We start from the raw sequence: 21,734 nt of genomic DNA, 5'->3' as shown, positions 1-21,734 counted from the left end.
TAAAAGGCAGATCTTAAGATAATTATTCTCGCACATAAATTTAAAACAACATCATATAGTTTCTGAACAAATGAAGGTCTTACAGAAATTCTTTAAATTTTATTAAGAGGAAGATTTGGGAATGTTCCCTTTCATTTTTTTTGTGGATAAGGTGCAAAAGTGAGACATAATATGCCACAATTTTGCATTTCAAAATAGCCCAAAGCTGGACTTTGTATCCAGCTTAACAATGATATACTGGCATAAATAATACATTTCCCATACTACACTGTTTATCTTCTTTATAAATAAAAAAGTCATTTTCTGTGAGGCTTAAATTATACTTTTGCACATGATCTTTCATCTCCTCAGTATATCTTACGGCCTCTGCATGTCGTTCCTGTTCTTCCTGCAACTAAAATAAAGAAAAAAATCATTTTAACCACTGAAAATATAGTAAAACACCATCGCCTGTTAATTTTTTTTGACCTGAGAGAGAGACAGACAGTGAGAGAATATGCAGAAGTGGGGAAGAGAGACAGAGGGAGAGACAGAGAAAATGGTAAGCAGGCTGCAAGCTCAGGGCAAAGCCTGATGTGGGCCTCGGCCTCATGACCGGTCTCATGATGTGGGATTTGGGATCATGACCTGAGTGGAAATTAAGAGTCAGGACCTCAAGCAACTATACCGCCCAAGCGCCGATGTAAGTAAAATCTTTTTGGAGCCAGCCTCTCTCTCCTCTACATGCTGACTGACGGCTACTTTGAGGCCATAACAAGAGTTCAGCTTCTGCAACAGAGACTATGGCCTACAAAGACGAAATGTTTCAACACTCTTACAGGATAGTTTACCAGCCTTACTCTCCTACAAAAACATAAAATTGTTAATGTTTTTAAATTATATATGATCAGATAAACCTTCAAATGTATCTATTGGTCAAATGGGGAAATATAGGAATTTACCTTATGGTAAACATTTCTAGTTTCATATTCCAAGCACCACATCAACTATGATTTTACATATTCACATAGGTGAATGCCGTTGCTATTCTCATGATTACAAAACTGAACAAGCTGTTTTCAGTGACAACAAAATGATGAAATTTTTAGAAGCAATATCCTAGTAGGGGCCAGAATGCCTGGTCTGAATTCCCAGTTCTGCTGGTTATGAGCTGTAAGACCTTGAGCACACTACCTAAAACTTCCGTGTCTCAGTCTCTGCATCTGTAAAATGAAGGTAATAACAGCACCTACTGGGGTACCTGAGTGGCTCAGTCGGGTCAGCGTCTGGCTCTTGATTTCGGCTCAGGACATGATCTCAGGGTCATGTGACTGAGCCCCACATCGAGCTCTGCATGGACAGCGAGGAGCCTGCTTGGGATTCGCTCTCTCTCTCTCCGTCTCTCTCCCTCTCTCTCTCTCTCTCCCCCTTTTTCTCTCTCTCCCTACATGCCCTTCCCCACAATCTCTCTGTCTCTCTCTCTCTCTTTCTCAAAACAAAGGACCTTAAAAAAGTGATCTCTAAATAAATAATAGTATCTACCCCACTGGGAGGTTGGGAAGATTAAATTAGGAAATAAGGAATCAAAAAGTTAGAAGGGTATGTGGAACATAGTCAGCTCTAAGTGTCTGCATGTAGCATGGTTACTGTTGCTATAGTTAGCATTCCAGTACAATGTGATAGTTTAGGCAGGTGGCCTGTCAATACAAGTTTTCCCCTATACAAATTATACTGAAGTTATTCTTCATTCCACCGCAAGTGGTAGCAAATGGGGAGCATGAGGCCCAGAATCTCCTCAGTACTTCAAAAACTTTGCCAATGCCGCTAGCCAACAGTACTTTTTCCCACTTATAATCATTTTAACATACTTCCTCTCTTCACCACGCAGTGGACAATGTTCACAGACTACGGTACAAATAGCACCTCCTTTACTGAGTAGTAGATCCTTTACATGACCATCAGAGGCAAGGGAAAGCCACTGACATGGAAATAATCGAGTCTTGTGAAACTAAAGTTCCTCAATCGTTTCATGTCCATACTGTTTACGTTAGGCTGCTTTAGCATGTACTCTGATGAAGAGATTAAGGCTTTGTGGTAAAAGCATATCAGAAAAGCTGTCCCCAGATATTTGCAGTTGGTAAAGTGCTATAAATCTGTAAATCCCAGTTTGGGGGCGCCTGGGTGACTCGGTTAAAAGCGGCCAACTTCGGCTCAGGTCATGATCTCGCGGTCCGTGAGTTTGAGCCCTGCGTCGGGCCTCTGTACTGACAGCTCAGAGCCTGGAGCCTGTTTCAGATTGTGTGTCTCCCTCTCTCTGACCCTCCCCTGTTCATGCTCTGTCTCTCTCTGTCTCTAAAGTAAATAAACGTTAAAAAAATTTCTTTTTTTAAATCCCAGTTCTGGCTGTGTAAAGAAGACAAATTTAGCGTGCTTTTTCATAGTGAGAGGGAAACAAGAACTAAACACTTGAACATTTCTCCTCTATTTGATTAAGTGCTTTCATTAATTGTTTTACTTATATAAGTGTGTGTGTATAGAGATATACACACATTTTTTTAACGTTTAATTTTTGATACAGAGCACGAGTCTGAGTGGCGCAGAACGTGAGGAACACAACAGATCCAAAGCAGGCTCTGTTGACAGCAGAAAGCCCGATGCAGGGCTCCATCTCAAGAACATGGAGATCATGACCTGAGCCAAAGGCAGACTCTGATAGGACTGGAGCCAGCCAGGTAACCCTCAATTTAGTATTTCATTTCTTAGCATATATTTAGAGTGAAAGCTTTGTTATACCAATGTTTCCAAGAAGAATTTATTGATACGGTATAAAGCACTTAATTTTATCAGAAAAGCTGTTAAGTTAAAATATTTTCAATTTATACAAGGATAAGTACCACACGTATCAATTATTACTATCCCTTAAATTTATACTTAGGAAGACGAAATTACCTGTCATGAAAAAAAATTAATAATGACAAATAAAGGACTGAATTTTTCTTCACAGGCTAGATGACAAGTGTCAAGAGAGTTAAAGCTAATGGGAGTTAGAACCGTCAGAGAAAGTTCACTGGAAAGGAGACTGTGAGCCAAGTCTGAATAACATAGGTTTACTCAAGAGGAACAGAAACTAAAAAGACAGTAAGGACAGCATGACGAATGGCTGAGAGATGGTGAAATCAACCCAAATAACTCAGAGCATAAAATCTGATGGCAGAGACATTAAAAACGGAGGTCCACACAAGGACTACGTGATTGTTCATAAGCAGCAGTATTAATAGGAAAGAAGTGGACACAACCTAAATGTCCATCAACTGATGAATGAACAAGGGCTTTAGCCCACAAGGGAGTACTGTTTGACAATAAAAATAAATGAAGCACTGATATAAGCTGTAACCAACACAGAAGAACCCAGAACACATTAAGTGAAGCTAGCTAGTCCCAAGGGACCACACATTGTGTGACTCCATTTATATGAAATATTCACAAGAGGCAACGCCATTGAGAGACTAAGTAGTAGACTGGTGGTTGCCTGAGGCGGGGGGGCAACGGGGAAGGGTTTCCTTTCAGGGTGAGGAAAACATTCTACTTGATGGCAGTGATGGTTGCACGAGTGTACACAGAGACAGTGAACTGTGCATGGCGAATGGGTGACTTTCATGGTATGTGTATTGTACCTCAAAAAACCTTTAAAAAAAACCCAATGGCAGGATACAGAGACTGTTCTTAATTCTCGCCTTTTGGGCGTCCATACTACACATGATCTGAATATTTCCGTGCTTTGACAATATGTCTTAAAGGCAAAGAAAATGAAGGAAATGCCGAAGTTCAAGTGGATTGTTAAGTGATATTTCTGTACAAGTCATCCTGAAATCAATACGCATTCTTCCCAAAAGGGAAGATGAGAACTAAGACAATTATCTGAAACATTCCATTAAACATTATCTTCTGATTTGATCCAGCTCGCCTCATCATGGTAATAGAGATATCATTAAAAAGATTGTTTAGTAGGGGCAAAAGTCCCTTGGGCACCCGGGTGGCTACTTCAGTTAAGTGTCCAATTCTTGCTTTCAGCTCAGGTCATGATCTCACTGTTCATGAGACTGAACTTCACATTGGCTCTACACTGACAGCATGGAGCCTGCTTGGCATTCTCTCTCTCTCCTCTCTCTGCCCCTCCCCTGTTAACATGCACGCACACACTCTCCCTCACTCTTTCTCTCTCAAAATAAATAAACTGTCACAAAAATTTTAAAGAAAGAACGAAAAAAGTCTCTCAATTTCTGTGAGGAAGGATACAAAAGCCTCAACTTTCCTAAGAGTAAGTATTATAAGAAAACAATGTATAACACCAATAGGAGAAGAAGAGGCAGAAGTTTACGAAATAATTGCAATGTAAAGATACTAAAATCATAATAAATTAATTATAATGAAAATACCAAAGAAAGCGGTCCATGGAAATTGGTATCCTAAAACACTTTATATCATTTAACGAGCTATAAGTTAGCTGTTGACAGGTTACATTCACTACATACCAGACTTCTGATTTGACCTAATTTCTTCTTGAGATCCCGTGTTTCATCTTCTAGAAGAATTTATGATGTAACTTCTGGGGAAGCCTCTGACATAGACTGTTTCTTCAGAGTATCAGCCAGTTCTTGTTGAAGTTGTCTCACAACTACCTAATAAGACATTTCTGTTACAGATTTTCTAAACCATCTTATTATTAAATTATGTTAATAGACAACTCTCACATACGTACTTTGAGAAATATCAACACATACATCAATTCACCGTCTTTTTGTAACACATACACAATTTTGTTCACTGAATTCAAAGACACAAAAGATGTTTTCTCCCTGCCTAGTTCTGATTTTTTATGGTGTCTCTTTCCAGTCTTAACATGACAATTTCATCCTGCAACATGTGGTTTTTATGCAACAGACCTTGTGTTTTCTCATGATTATCAGAAAGCTAAGTAAAACCAAGCACATTTTCAGATAGCACTCAATAAAATGGCAGTATCATGATTTTCTTTGAAATGAAAGTATCATCTATGTTTCAACAATGAAAAGGTTGCAGGGGGTGCCAGGGTGGTTCAATTGGTTAAGTGTCTGACTCTTGATTTTGGCTCAGGGAATGATCTGACATTCTGTGTGTTCAAGCCCCACATCAGGCTCTGTGCTGACAGTCAGGAGCCTGCTCAGAATTCTCGCTCTCCCTCTCCCTGCCCCTCCCCTGCTTGTATTCTCTCTCTCTAATGAATAAAGAAACATAAAAAGAAAGGAAGGAAAGAAGGAAGGAAGGAAGGAAGGAAGGAAGGAAGGAAGATTACAGTAAGTGAATATCCAACTGGAAAAAAATACAGTTGGCTCCAAATCTCACATTTTATACAAGCATAAGTTCCCAAAAGTTCAGAACTTTAACTTAACATAATGAAGGCATGAAAGTAAAAAAGAATTGGTGAGAAAAGTGTTCCGAATCTCAGAATTGGAAAAGCCTTTCTCTGATTTACAACAAACCCGAAGGCCTGAAATAAAAGATTAATAAATCTGACTACACTTAAAAATTTAGTTTACAGTAGATATCGAACAAGCTACCCCACAGTAAAATCCTTAGCTCTGCATATACTCGGACAGATTAAATATCCTAAAATTCTTCTTTCCTGAGAATATTTCATAGATATCTACTTTGCTACCATTTCCATAGTCAGTTATAAGAATTATATCTATTGATAACTGACAAATCTAGGCACTGTACTATAATAGAAACACTTCAACATACATCAATGAACTCATTTGGTTATAACAATTCTAGAATGGAGAGATTAAAATGGTGAGCTGCAGGACTCTGCCCAGGTCTTCTCACTCCACAACTAGTGCTCTTGCACCAACCACTGCCACTTCTCTAGTGTAAATACACAAGTGCGAAAGAAGTCTTGTATTTCAAAATACTCATAGGAAATAAGGTGAAATTTATACATCTCTTAGAAAATCATGAGATTATTTACTGCTGCAATAACTTGTATTTCCTCTTCATGTGATAACAGTAACAAATAGAAAAGAGGGAAATACACTCAAATATTTTATTAGGAATAAAATTCCTATCAATATATTATCATTAAGTATATACCACAGCATAACATTGTTATCAAAAGTTCCTTGTAATGAAATAGGATGCTACTTGAAGCAAAACTGTTACTTTTCTCAAAAGTAGGAGACTTGATACCGAAAATATGATCAGGGAACTGGCTACACTCGTCCTCCTGTCCATTAGCGAAGTGTTCAACTAACCTAGTAATATATCAAGGCAGTGAAGTAACTGTTCAAAACCAAAACACATGTTGCTAGTAGAAATAGTTTTGTGATTAGGGAAAGCTCAATTCCTACAGAAAGTAATAAAAGCCTCTCCTTTGGATGAGGACATTATGAATGTCACTAGTTGTTGCAGACAAATGCATTTAATCAAGAATATTATTTTATCCAGTGAAGCAAAAATGCCACCGTCCCCATGCCCCTCCGCAAAATATATGTGCTTTTAAAATCCTCTATAGTTTCCATGAACAGAGTTCAGTTTCATATATACATATATATATTTATACACACACACGGAGTAAAAGTAATAACTAAAACATAGAATGTATACAAATACATACACACATGTACTTCCAAATAACTAAAGAAGATACCTTAGAATTAGTTTTCTTCTGAGCCATTTCTACCTCCTTTTGCTTGTAAAGGTGATTGTTTAGACTTCCATCTTGTAAGACTCTGGCCTTCTGATCTGGAGAAAGTTGCCACTGAGTGTCATTGCGCTCTTCTACAACCTGGAGACACATTTCATTATGATTCTGGTCTCATACCGTTAAAAAAAAAGTTCAAAAATTGAAGAGGAAAACTTTAAAAAAATGTTCAAAAGAACATGATCCCATGTTTAAATTTATTTTAAACCTAAATAATATATATTGAGTCAAAGGGATATTATAAAATATATATGTATTGCACTATGTAATATTGATGGAAATACAGTTTTTATCAAAATCTTATTTACGTGATTTTTTGTGGCCTTCAATTCCATGTTTAGCGTTCTAAGAGCGAGTTGAACTTGTTTTCTTTCAACTTCTTTCTTATAATAGTCTTTGTTGCTCCTTAACTTTTCCCTAATATTTTCATATAACATATCAGGATTTCTTCTTTCTTCTTCTTTTTCTTGTTTTAAGGTCTATCTGCAATTACATGCGCTTCTTTTATTTTTTTTAATTCCTTTTTTTTAACATTTATTTACTTTTTAAGACATAGATAGAGAGAAAGCATGAACGGGGGAGGCACAGAGTGAGAGGGAGACACAGAATCGGAAGCAGGCTCCAGGCTCTGAGCCATCAGCCCAGAGCCCGACGGTGGGCTCGAACTCACGGACCCCGAGATCGTGACCTGAGCTGAAGTCGGATGCTCAACCTACTGAGCCACCCAGGCACCCCTACATGTGCTTCTTTTAAAATTTCAAAAAAAGTTCATTTTATGATCTGGTTCCACAAATGTTGGCTTATTATTCAAATGAAAAATTACTATGTTCTCCAATTGTTTTCCTTGTAAGGCTCATGTTTTTAATTTGTCATTTTAATCTCTTCCAAACCATATATACAGTTGAAAAAAGCCAGGAGAAAGCATTATGCAATTTAGTTAGTTTTAGTCAGTAATAACCTGGTAGATGTTGTAGGAAAGGAAGTTTGAAATTATTCAGGAAAGTTAGAGTTGAAAATTATCCCCTTTCCCACAGGTATAATTATTCCTCCATAGGACAGATAATTCAGTTTCTCATTAAAAGGAGAAGTTGCTGTTTATAAGCAAGTTTATCAATTTCCTGGAAATAAAATTTCCACTTGACGAAACCTTACAGGTACCTCCAAAAATGATGTGCAGTGTAAGAGAGCATTTGTGGATGTTGTTTACACAACATACACGTGCACTGTCATCCAAGACTATGCTGACGAGTCTAATATCTGTTGCCTATAATTTTTGTTTCTTCTTCCACAACACTTGCAACTTACCTTGTTGAGGGTGATTACCTACTTTACGAATCACTTAAACGTCCCTTTTAGAACAACACAGGATACGTATTGATTAAGTAAACAATAGAGTAATATGACCTTTCAGCATACGCTCTTGAATTAAATGTTATGACAGAGATGTTGAAAAAACTTATCAGTAATCACTTTCCGTATTACTTTTTTTAATGTTTATTCATTTTTGAGAGAGAAAGGGAGAGCCCATGCAAACAAAGGGGGAGAGAGAGAGAGAGGGAGGCAGAAAATCCGAAGTGGGCTCTGCACTGACAACACACAGCTCGATGTGGGGCTCAAACTCACGAACCCTGAGATCATGACCTGAACCAAAGTCGGACGCTTGACTGAGCCACCCAGGCGCCCCCAGTTTACATTGTTTAAATTTTTTGTTGAGAGAGAGATGACACAAGTGAGCGACGTCAGAGAGAGAGCAAGAGAGACAGAATCCCACGAAGGGCAGACAGAGAGGGAGAGACAGTGAGAGAAGAGGAGCTCACCCGAAGTGGCGCTCGTGCTCACCTAAAGCCGGGCTCGAGCCCACCCAAAGCAAGGCTCAAACTCACGAGATCATCACCTGAGCCGAAGCCAGATGCTTAACCAACTGAGCCACGCAGGCACCCCCACTTTACCTTTTAACCCCTGCATGTTAAGAAGCAAACGGATCGATTTAGGGGAATTTTACTGTCTTGAGAAAATTGACCATTTTATAATCTGTTGGTAGATACACAAAGTAATATAAACTTTCCTGAGAACAATTTAAAAAATATGGATCAAAGTCTTTTTTTTAAATTTTTATACTTTAACCAGATTATATTATATTGAAGAATTGATTCCAAGTAAGTAACCAGGCATGTAGAAACAGTTTTATATAAAAGACATTCCTGACAGCATTAATTAAAATAATGAAAGATGAAAAACAAGCAGAATTCAATCTCTTCAATAATGATGTTTCTTGGACTATGGTGGACTTTTATATGGCCGTTAAAATTGTGATTTGGAATACACATTAAATTTTAAGTATATTCTATTAAGAACTTGCTGTGTTATTTCCAAGAATCGCACACCTCACAGCACTAAACAAGTATTCTTTCCAGGAAAATCCCATAAGGTAAGTCAGCAATTACAAAATTTTCCCTACACATCTGTAGTATAAAAGGAAACAGTTGAAACATTTCCTTCAAGCCAAGAGCAGAATTCACGTTCCCATTCCACTTTTTGATGCTCTAACCGTGATATCATGTCTTTGGCTTCTCGTAGCTCGTTTTGTAGTGCACTAACCATTTTTTCCTTTTTTGTCATTTTTCCCATAAGAAGTTTACAGTGATTTTTTGTTAAGTTTCCTTAATTTCTAATAAGAAACACGTATATCTTGGATTTTCAAGAAGCCAGCATAATCTGCATCAGAGAAGAAACAGAAATAAAATAAATGAGTACTTTTTGTATATACAGGCCTGTGCATCTTCAATTCACTCATTCACACATTGAATAAATATATAACTTCAATGGAAGATGTTACACTCAGCTCTACAGATACAATAGAGAAGACCCCTGGCTCTCGATTAGCTTAAAGTCTAGTGAAGGAGAAAGACAACTCAAACGGTAATTCTAAATTCAGATAGTTCCTATTAGAAGACAGAGTTCTGTGATCATAACTTGATCTAGATTGGGCCCAAGGAAGATAGATGTCCCTGACGAAGAGATAACTATACTGAGGAATGAAGGAGGAGCAGGAGGCAATTAAGCAAAGGAGGAAGACAAGCACTCTCGACAGTCTAGAGCATGTGCCGAAGTTCCACTGTAATCTGCTCCTGGCCAAGATGGTGTAACACGTACTAATTGATCTTCCTACCTGAAGCAAGCCAAAACAAAACAGACAAAATACAATTTTAACATGATTTTCAAGACGCAGAACTTCAATGAAGGAACATGATCCCTGAAAACCAAACACGTTTGCCTAACATGTATGCCCAAGCTCACTGCCTTGAGAGAGATTTCAGGCTACGACACAGGAGACATAAATTATTTAAGTAGATTTCATCAGACTCCTTGATTCGAGGAAGCAAAACTGAGAGTCGGGTGAAGTCAAGGCAGATAGAGACGACAGGTCAGCATCCAGGAGACGAGAAAGCAGGACACAGAAAGAACCCTGGGCATCTGCACAGGGTCCCCTTTGGCTATTCGGCAGAATAACAACCAGTGCATACATGGAAGGAAGTCATCAAGGGAAAAAAATCTGAAAAGAGTAGAGGAAACACTGCCTGCTGCTCCCACAGCACAAGGGACAGTATCTATTCACATTAGCTAAGATAGAAAAACTCATAAAACTCCATCAACCCCCCCAACTGTTTAAAATCTAAGCACACCTGCTGGAATGACCAACCCACCAATATGAGTAGGGAAATAAAGCAACCAGAGTCACAACAGAGAGCATGAAACACACTCCAAAGATACCTGTTGAAGGGCCAGGCCCTGGAAAGTGCTCACAGGTGCAGGACACATGACAACTAGGAAAACACATAAAGTACCGAACACTGATGAAATGTAAGAATTCTCAAAAGAAACTCCAGGAAGAAATGAGAGCTAGAGAATTGCTCAAAACGATATAAACAATATCGGTTCAAGAATTTAGAATAATTTTTGTAAGATTAAAAGCTGAGCTTACAAAAAAGCATAGAAGACAGCAGAGAATCTTTTGCTGCAGGGATCAAGGAACTAAGAAATTGTCACAGCAATTAAGAAATACTGTAAATAAGATGCAAAATAAACTAGATGCAGCAACAGCAAAGATGGAGGAAACAGAGGGGAGAATAAGTGACATAGAAGATGAAATTATGGAACATGACGAAGCCAAGAAAAAGGGTGATAAGAAAATATTAGACCATGAGGGGAGTATTAGAAAACTAAGTGATTCGATGAAATGTAATAATATCCGGATCATAAGACTTCCAGCGTAAGAGAGAGATAGAAAAAGGGCAGAAGGTTTACTTGAACAAATTATAGGTGAGAACCTCCCTAATCTGGAGAAGGAAGCAGACATCCAAATCCAAAAGGCACAGACAACTCTCTTCAGATTCAACAATAGGTCTTCTCCACAGCATATCATAGTGAAGCTGGCAAGTTACAAAGAGAAAAGAGAATTCTGAAAGCAGCAAGGGACAAACGGGCCTTAACCTACAAAGGTAGACACATATGGGTAGTAGCAGACCAGCCAGCTGAAACTTGGCAGGCCAGGAGGTGATGGTAGGAAAAAGGCCATGTGATGAATAGGAAAATATGCAGCTAAGAATCCTTTCTCCAGCAAGGATGTCATTCAGAATAGAGGGAGAGATAGGCTTTCCCAGAAAAACAAAAACTACAAGAGCTCATGACCCCTAAACCAGCCCTGCAGGAGATCCTAAGGAGACTCTGTGAGTGGAATGTTGTCAAGGCTACAAAGGACCAGAAACATCACCACAAGCATGAAAGCTCCAGACAACACAATGACATGAAATCCATATCTTTAAATAATCACTCTGAATGTGAATGGACTAAATGCCCTTATCAAACACATAGGGTATCAGAATGGATTAAAAAACAAAATCCATCTATATGCTGTCTACAAGAAACTTATTTGAGACATGAGGACACCATTAGATTGAAGGTTAGGGGATATAGTAGCATGTATTATGCTACTGGAAGTCAAAAGAAAGCTGGGGTAGCCATACTTAGATCAGACAAATGAGATTTTAACATAAAGTCTCTAACAAGAAATGGCGAAGGGCATTATATCATAATTAAGGGATATATCCATCAAGAAGAGCTAACAATTGTAAATGTTGGTGCTCCCAACTTGAGAGCCCCCAAATATATACCTTGATTAATCACAAACATAAGCAATCTTATTTATAATCATATGGAAATTGCAGGTGACTTTAATACTCCCTAACAACAACGGACAGATCACCTAGGCACAAAATCGGTAAAGAAACAAAGGCCCTGAAGGAATCGCTGGACCAGATGGATTTGACAGATCTATTCAGATATTTCATCCAGCAGCAGCAGAATACACATTCTTCTCTAGTCTACGTTCTTCTCTAGTCTACATTCTCCAAAACAGATCATACAGTGGGTCACAAAACAGCCCTCCATAAATATAAAAGAACGGAGATCACACCATGCGTATTTTCATTCACAACACTATGAAAATTGAAATCAAACAAAAGAAAAAGTTTGGGAAGCCTCTAAATGCAAGGAGGTTAAAGAACATCATACTGGAGAAAGAATGGGCCAACCAGATGATGAAAGGAAAAATGAGAAAAAATATATGCAGGCAAATGAAAATGAAAACATGACAGTCCAACCCCTTCGGGATGCAGCAAAGGCAGCCCTAAAAGGAAAACACATTGCCATCCAGGCCTTTCTCAAGAAATAAGAACAATCTGAAATACAAAATCGCACCTCACACCTAAAGAAACTAGAAGAACAGCAAAGAAACCCTACAGCCACTAGAAGAAATAAGAAAGATTAGAGCAGAAATAAACACTATAGATTCCAAAAGAAAAACCCCAAAAAACAAACAAAAAAATAGAACAAATCAATGAATCTAAGAAAGAGTTGTTTTTTTTAAAGAGTAAATAAACTTGATAACCCCCTAGCCAGCTTTCTCAAAAAGAAAAGAGAATCCAAATAGATAAAATCATGAATGAAAAAGGAGAGGTCACAATCAACACCACAGAAATACATTTATTAGAGAATACTACGAAAATGTATATGCCAACAAACTGGACAACCTGGAAGAAATGGACACATACCTAGACAACTACACAGTACACAAACTCAAATGTGAAGAAATAGAAAATTTGAACATACCCATAACCAGAGAAGAAATTCAATCAGTTATCAAAAATCTCCCAAGAAATATGATTCCTGGGCCAGAAGTCTTCCCCCAGGAATTCTACCAGACATTTAAAGCAGAGTTAATACCGATTCTTTTCCAGCTGTTGAACAAATGGAAGAAAAGCTTCCGGACTCTTTCTATGAAGCTAGCATTACCTTGATTCCAAACACAGAGACCCCACTAAAAAGGAGAATCACAGGCCAATATTCCTGATGAACATGGATGCCAAAATTCTTAACAAGATACTAGCAAATCCAATTCGGTAGTATATGAAAGAATTCTTCACCATGATCAAGTGGGATTCATTCCTGGGCTACAGGGCTGGTTCAATATTCGCAAATCAATCAAAATGATACATCACCTTAATAGAAGAAAGGATACGATCACTCATATGATCCTGTCAATAATTACAGAAAAAAAACATTTGACAAAATACAGCATCCTTTGTTAATAAGAAACCCTCAAGAAAGTTGGGATACAAGGAACATACCTTAACATCATAAAAGCCATATATGAGGAGCCTGCTGTGAATATCCTCAATGGGGAGAAACAGAGAACTTCCCCCCTACCCTGCCCGCCGAAGATAAGGAACACGAAAGGGACGTCCATTCTCACCAGTGTTATTGAACATAGTGTTGGAAGGCCTAGCCTCAGCAATCACACAACAAAATGAAATAAAACACATCCAAATTGGCAAAGAAGAAGTTAAACTTACACTTTTCGCAGATGGCATGATACTCTACATGGAAAACCCGAAAGACTCCACCAAAAAGCTGCTCCAACTGATAAATGAATTCAGCGAAGTCACAGGATACAAAATCAACACACAGAAATTGATTGCACTTCTATATACCAATAATGAAGCCACAGAAAGAGAAATCAAGAAACCGAGCTCATTTACAATTACACCAAGAACCATAAAATACCTAGGAATCAACCTGACCAAAGCTATAAGAGATTTGTATCTTGAAAACTATAGAAAACATATCAAAGAAATTAAAGAAGACACAAAGAAATGGAAAAATATTCCATGCTCATGGACTGGAAGAAGAAATATTGTGAAAATGTCGATAACGACCCAAAGCAATCTACACATTCAGTGCAATCCCAATCAAGGTTGCACCAGTATTCTCAGAGCTAGAACAAACAATCCTACAATTTGTATGGAACCACAAAAATCCCAGATAGCCAAAGTAATGTTGAAAAAGAAAACCAAAGCTGGAGGCATCACAATCCCAGACGTTAGCCTCTACTACAAAGCTGCAATCATCAAGGCAGTATACTGTCGGCACAAAAAGAGACGCAAAGGCGAATGGAATAGAGAATCCAGAAATGGACCCACAAATGTATGGCCAACTAAACCTTGGCAAAGCAGGTAAGAGTATCCAATGGGAAAAAGGCTCTTTAGCAAATGGTGCTGGGAGGGCTGGACAGCAACATGCGGAAGAATGAAACAGGACGTTTCTTACACCGTGCAGAAACTCAAAATGGATGAAAGGTCTCAATGTGAGAGAGGAAACCATCAAAACCCTGGAGGAGAACACAGGCCACAACCTCTTTGGCCTTGGCTACAGCAACTTCTACTCAACACACCTCCGAAGGCAAAGGACATAAAAGCAAAACTGGACTCTTGGGACCTCATCAAGGTAGAAAGCTTCTGCACTTCAAAGGAAACAATCCACAAAATTAAAAGGCACCAACGGAATGGGAGAAGATATCTGCACATGACATATTAGATAAAGGATTAGTACCCGTACTCTAGAAAGAATTGGCCAAACTCAACACCCTAAAAACAAATAATCCAGGGAAGAAATGGGCAGAAGACATGAATAGACACTTTTCCAAAGAAGACATCCAGATGGCCAACAGGCACATGAAAGGATGTTCAACGTCGCTCATCATCAGGGAAATACAAATCAAAACCACATTGGGATACCACCTCCCACCGGTCAGAGTAGATAAAATTAACAATTCAGGGAACAGACATTGGTCAGGATGTGCAGAAATGCGAACTCTCTTGCACTGTCAGTGGGAATGCATGGTTGGTGCCGCTGCTCCAGAAAACAGTGCGGAGGTTCCTCAAAAAATTAAAAATAGAATTACCCTACAACCCAGCAATTGCACTACTAGGCGTATATCCAAGGGATACAGGAGTGCTGATTCATAGGGGCACATGTGCCCCAACGTTTATACTATCAAGAATCACCAAATTATGGAAAGAACCCAAATGTCCATCAACTGATGAATGGGTAAAGATGTGGTTTATATATACAATAGATATTACTTGGCAATGAGACAGAATGAAATCGTGCCATTTGCAACGACATGGATGGAACTGGAGGGTAGTATGTGAGGTGAAATCAGTCAGAGAAAAACATATATATTTTCACTCAAATGTGGATTTTGAGAAACATAACAGAAGAACATGGAGGAATAGAAGGGGGAAATAGTTTCAAACAGATAGGGAGTTAAATAATAAGAAACTCTTAAATACAGGGAACAAACTGAAGGTTCATGGAGGGGTGGAGGAAAGGGGAGAATAGGTGATGGGCATTGAGGAGGGCACTTGTTGGGATGAGCACTGGGTGTGGTATGTAAGTAATGAATCGTGGGAATATATTCCCAAAGCCAAGAGCACAATGAATACACTGTATGTTAGCTAACTTGATAATAAATTGTATTTAATTAATTAATTAATTAATTAAACTACAGCCATGTGTGTATGTGGGGAGGGGAATCTAACAATACACTAAGAGATAATTTGTTGTTAACAAATGGGGTTTATCCCAGAAATGCAGAGTTGGTTTAAGTTTCAAAAACGAATTAGTGTTATTCACCATAATAACAAATTTTAAAAAAGAAAATTATATGATCATCTCCGTAGATAAGTTCCTTGTCAAAATTCAACATCCATTCCAGATAAAAACTTTTGGCAATCGTGGAATACAAGGGAACTTCAAAATGATTTAAAACAAAACAAAACGAAACAAGTCATGATAACTCTACAGCTAACGTTGTATATAATGGTGAAAAACTGAATGCATTTCCTATAAGATCAGGAAGAAGACAGGAATGACATTCACTGAATGACTTCTTTTGTTCAGCACTATACTAGCAGTTCTAATCAGGGCAAACAAGATAAAGCAACAAAGGACATCCAGATAGAAAATGAAGTGAAACTGTCTCTATTAGCAACGACATGGTCAAAAAATAGAAGTTGGCAAACTCCAACCTGTGGGCCACGTTACTTGTTTTGGTAAATTAAATTTTATCAAAATACAGCCATGTCCATTAATTTATGCAGTATCTATTGGCTGCTCTTATAGTACAATGGCAAAGCTGATTAGTTGTGACAGAGAATGTATTGGCTACAAGTCTACAGTATTTACCATTGTTAGTAAAATAGTAGTTAAAAATGAATTTTTATGACCTTTGCTTATATAGAAAATTTGACAGAATTAAGAAAAATGCTACTAGAATTAATACAAGAATTTACCATGGCACATGGATCTCTCAGTCGGTTGAATGTCTGTCTCTTGGTTTCAGCTCAGGCTATGATCCCAGCCTCATGGGATGGAGCCCCATGTCAGGCTCGCACTGAGCATGGAGAGTTCTTAAGATTCTCTCTCTCTCTCTCTCTCTCTCTCTCTTTCTCTCTCTCTCTGCCCCTCTCCCCTGCTCATGTACTCTCTCTAATATTAAATATATCTATACATATAAATTTATCAAGGTTGGAGGATACAGAATCTTTACACAAAAATCAACTGTATTTCTATATATTAGCTATAAAGAATCAATAATTAAAATTTCGGGGCATCTGGGTGGCTCAGTTGGGCTCAGGTCATGATCTCACCGTTGGTGAGTTCAAGCCCCACGTTGGGCTCTGTACTGACAGCTTGGAGCCTGGAGCCTGCTTCAGATTCTGTCTACCTCTCTCTCCGCCCCTCCCCAAGTCATGCTCTGTCTCTCTCTCAAGAGTAAACATTAAAAAAAATTAAATTTAAGATATATTATTTACAACTGCACTGAAAATAAAAAAAACAATCACAGTTAATATCATAAAAGACAGAAAGACCTATATATTAAACACTACAAAATATTACTGAGAAAATTTTAAAAGGCCTATATCAAGGGAGAGATATATACTCTGTTCAGGGGTTAAAAGATTCAATATTGTCAAGAAGTCAATTATCCCCAAATAAATGTGTAGATTCAACATAATCTAAACTTAAATTCCAGAAGACCACCAGAGTTGGTTTTTGTTTGTTTGTTTGTTTGAAGAAACAGACAAACTGAATCTAAAATTCACGTGGAAATGCAAAGGATCCAGAGTAGCGGAAGAACACTGAAAAGAACAGAGCAAGACGACAAACACTACCTGATTTCAAAAATCCTTATAAACTGGCAGTGATTAAAACAGCATAATATTTGGACAAAGATGGACAAAGAGATCAATGAGACAGAATAGAACCAATACTTAAACCCTCACACATGTGGCCAACTGATTATGACAAAGGAACAATGGCATAAAGTGGAGAAAACACAGCCTTTTCAATAAATGGTGCTTGAACAACTAGATATCCATATGCAAAAGAATGAACTTGTGTCCATACTCTGTATCACAAATAAAAAAGAATATAAAATGGGTCATAGATCTAAATGTAAGACCTAAAACTATAAAACTTCTAAAAGAAAGCATGAGATAAAAGCTTTGTGACCTTGTGCTATGCAAATATTTCTTAGATACGAAAACCAAAAGCAACAATCATACAAGAACAAATGCATATGTAAACTGGACTTCACCAAAAAGAAAAACTGCTCTTCAAAAACACTGTTGAGACAAGGAAAAGTCACAGAGTGGGAGAAGAAAAACCTTGCAAAAAAAAGGGAGGTGAGAAAGGAACTGTATCTAGCTCTTTCCACCATCTTTCTGTGCCACCATCATGATGCATGTGAATGTCATGGCAGATGCTCCCCAAAGCATAATACTGAAAAGTGAAGCAAACTCCAGGTTCTTACTAGGCCATGCTCCAAAGACATTGTCCTTTTTCTAACTGTGATGATGGTTACACTGGTTACACTGGTGAATTTAAAATCATTGATGATCACAGAGTTGGGAAAATTGTTGTGAAATCACAGGCAGGTTAAGCAAGCATGGAGTGACTGGCCCCAGAATTGATGGACAATGCAAAGATCTAGAAAAATGGCAGAATAATCTGCTCAGTTTGGTTTCATTATACTGACCACCTCAGCTACAGTCATGGACAATGAAGAAGCAAGATGAAAACACACAGAAGGGGAAATCCTGGGATTCTTTTTCTAGGGATGTAATATATATGTGCAAATAAAATGCCTCAGTGGAAACAACAACAACAACCACAAAAAAAAAAAGAAAACAAAATAAGAAGGAACTGTGTCTAGATTATACAAAGAATTCTGAAAACTCAACAATTAAGAACACAAACAAACAAATTTTTTAAAAAACCAAAGATTTGGACAATTCAAAGAAGATACACAGATGGCAAACAAGCACAGGAAAATATGCTCACCATCATCCGTTATTAGGGAAATGTATATTGAAACCATAATGAGATATATACTAAATATCCATCCGAATGGCTAGGATTTAAAAAGCTGACAATACTAAGTGTTCATGAATATGTATGTAGGAATTGGTGCTGACACAGACTGCTGGTGGGAATGGAAAACCATACTACTCCTTTAGAAAACAATTTGGCAGCTTCATAGTAAGGGACTCTAAAGGGACATGAGATTTTTAAGGGTGATGAATACGTTAACTGTCTGGATTATGGTTATCGTTTCATACGTGTAAACATATGTCAAAACTATCAAATGACACACTTCATATATGTGCAGTTTACCTAACTAAAGCTGTTGGAAACAAAAAGCTCTTTCACAGGAAGAACGTCTAAAACATTGGATAAGACACAGACGGAAAGAAGGATGTAAAACCATACAAGATGAAGCCAGAGGACTGTGGCCTTTAACCTAATAGCAATGAGAAGTAATAGCTATGCTTTAAGCAAGGGGGTACCATGATGAAAGACACATTTTTTAAAACATATACTAATTATGGTTGCAGTGTAGACCAAGGTCCTGGGAGGTAGAATGGCAGGGAAAACATTCCTGAGGTTATTTCAGTCATCTAGGAGAAAAATAATGACCTGACCTGGGTGAAGGCACAGAAGAGAAGCAGAGTTAAACACATTAGATGTGCCATTCCCACTAAGAAAGGTACAGTAGAAATGACGACTCTCTGGCTGAGAGGATACAATACTTCTCCTTTTATTTTAATATAAAACATATTTCTGAGATGAGCAGCTCTATAATACAGCAGTGCTCTATGGTGCAGTAGTAGGCAAGGTGTGCACATATTACTACAGCAATGTACGTAAAAAGGCTTCCTACCTTTACAATCCATGCCAAGTTGTTCAATCAGCAACATGAAATTCTTAGAGTAAGACAACTCACAATGCTCTGAAGCTGTTTCAGATGACTGAATGAAGCCGACAAGGTCATCCATAGAAGTAATTTGCTTTTTGACCTACCAATGAATAATACCATTTCAAAATGTCCCCCAAATATTTATAAAATATACTAGGTGTAGAGAAGTGATAAATAGCCATCTTTTTATAAAAGCAAAAACAGGGGCATCTGAGTGGCTCAGTCCGTTGAGCATCCGACTCCATTTTGGCTCAGGTTATGACCTCAGAGTTCCTGAGTTTGAGTCCCACGTTGACCTCCACAAGGACAGCATGGAGCCTGCTGGGGATTCTCTCTCCCCCTCTCCCTCGGCCCCTCCCCCACTTGTGCGTGCTCTCTCTCAAAATACATTTTAAAAATAAGTGAATGAACATTTAAAAGCGAAACCACAGAGACTTTTTAAAAGAACGGATTTTTATCAAAAAGACACTGTTATCCATAGCTAGTATTTCTAAGTAACTTTTTCACAGCAAATGTCTCTACAACAAAGGAAGATTTTCTATTTTTTCACTACATCTTTCATAATTTTTTGCCACTGAACAATATTCCTAACAAATATGTATCAAAATGATATAATAAAATAAAAATAAAATAAATAATAAATAAAATAAAATTACATTGTCTCTTTTGCTTACCTTGTTCTTTTTCTTAGAAATTTTCTTTGCAGGTCTGAAAAAACCCAACAATTCTTTTCAGGCAAATATTAAATACTTAAAATACAAAGCCTATCTAAACCTATTGCTTCTGATATAAAATCTCTGCATTTGAAACTAATTTTCTACAAAGGGGATTAAACAACAGAGTAACATTAAACCATATGGAAAACATATGGAAAACATATGGAAAACCATATGGAAAACATACTACTGCTAATATTAACAAAGGATTAGGTGTATCCAGTTCTAATATATGTGCTGCTGAAGCAAGCACAACAAAGTACTAACGTTAGGTAAAAACTAAAAAAAGCAAAGGAAAATCCTAATGCTACTAGCATTATTTGATAGGAATGATACCATTGTTTGTGTTGTCATTTTACTAAAAATAAGCTTTTACTGGCACTAAAACCTACTTGGAAAGTGCAAGTTAACTCCCTATATGAAAGAACCCCTTTTTAACAATCATGATATTAACGTGTTGAAGAGTCACTATGCAGCTACTCTCTAGGCATTACTATGAGCACTTTACATGTCTTCAAGGTAATTGAAGCCCCACAACAATCCTATGAAGTAGGTTATTATATTAGGTATTTTACACAGGAAGAAAATGAGGCACAGAAAGTCGAAGGGACTTGCCCAAGAAGCCCTCGTCGCTGGCCAAAAACAGACCCTGAATTCAAACCCAGGAATGTGCCTTCAAAGCATGTGTTTTATACTATGTGGTTAAAGTAATACTCCAGTGTTTCTAACTAATATGACAGCAAATGAATCTATATTATGATTCGATTTCTAGCTATAGTGATATATAACAATTTCTGAATCTTACATATTTTTAAGAGACTTTATACTTGGCAAGATGGGAAATATACTTTCAATAAACTAAAGATTTGCTTCTTCTAGAGAAGTTCCTCAACAGGCATTCGTTCATTCATCCATTCCACTGTTTATTCCCACATTCAACACATACTTATTGAGCATACAATCTGTGTCAATGGCACTGTTGGTACAGGAAGCATGGTTTTTGTAATTTAGAGCTCTCTAGTCCAAAAGGAATAATCTGTTATGGATTACTAGTTTATTTTCCAATTGTAAATGAACAAAATCTTCCCCTTTCCCCAGAACCGAAATAATATTAAGTTAATAGAACCAGATACTTTAAAGTCCTTAACAAAATCATAGCTATTTGTGATATTATCAAAGGCACTGCATATTTAAAAGCATCAAGGAAGGATTAGTTTTATTCAGAATGGCCTCAGTGTTTGCATACATTTATGATAAGGGTGTGTGTGTGTGTATACAAATATATACATATAGAACTTATACACATATACTTATATATACATATATAAGAAATTATACATTTAATTTGTATATTATGCATATACATATACATACAATATGTCTATTATACATATAATATACATATAATAAATATACATATACATACATGTCAGAAATTATATAGCCATATATATATAAATATATATATAAATATATATATAAATATATATATACACACTTGCAAACATACATATATATTTTTAAATCTGCATATTCAATTGTATGAGAATACCCCATTGTGGAACCAATTCAGAATAAACCAACTTCTTGCACAAAATCACATGAATAAGAGTACTAAAGACAATTACTATAATCTTTA

General features: G+C 37.3%; 1 pseudogene; it reads right to left on the bottom strand.

The window, feature by feature from the left end:
• Window positions 1-21,734, bottom strand: part of LOC128774142 (ankyrin repeat domain-containing protein 26-like) — a 50,216-nt pseudogene that overhangs the window by 23,936 nt on the left and 4,546 nt on the right.

This window comes from Panthera pardus, unplaced genomic scaffold (assembly GCF_024362965.1).
Source record: "Panthera pardus isolate Hobbes unplaced genomic scaffold, ASM2436296v1 HiC_scaffold_299, whole genome shotgun sequence".
Taxonomy (NCBI): Eukaryota; Metazoa; Chordata; class Mammalia; order Carnivora; family Felidae; genus Panthera; species Panthera pardus.
This window is presented reverse-complemented; position numbering and strand designations above follow the sequence as displayed.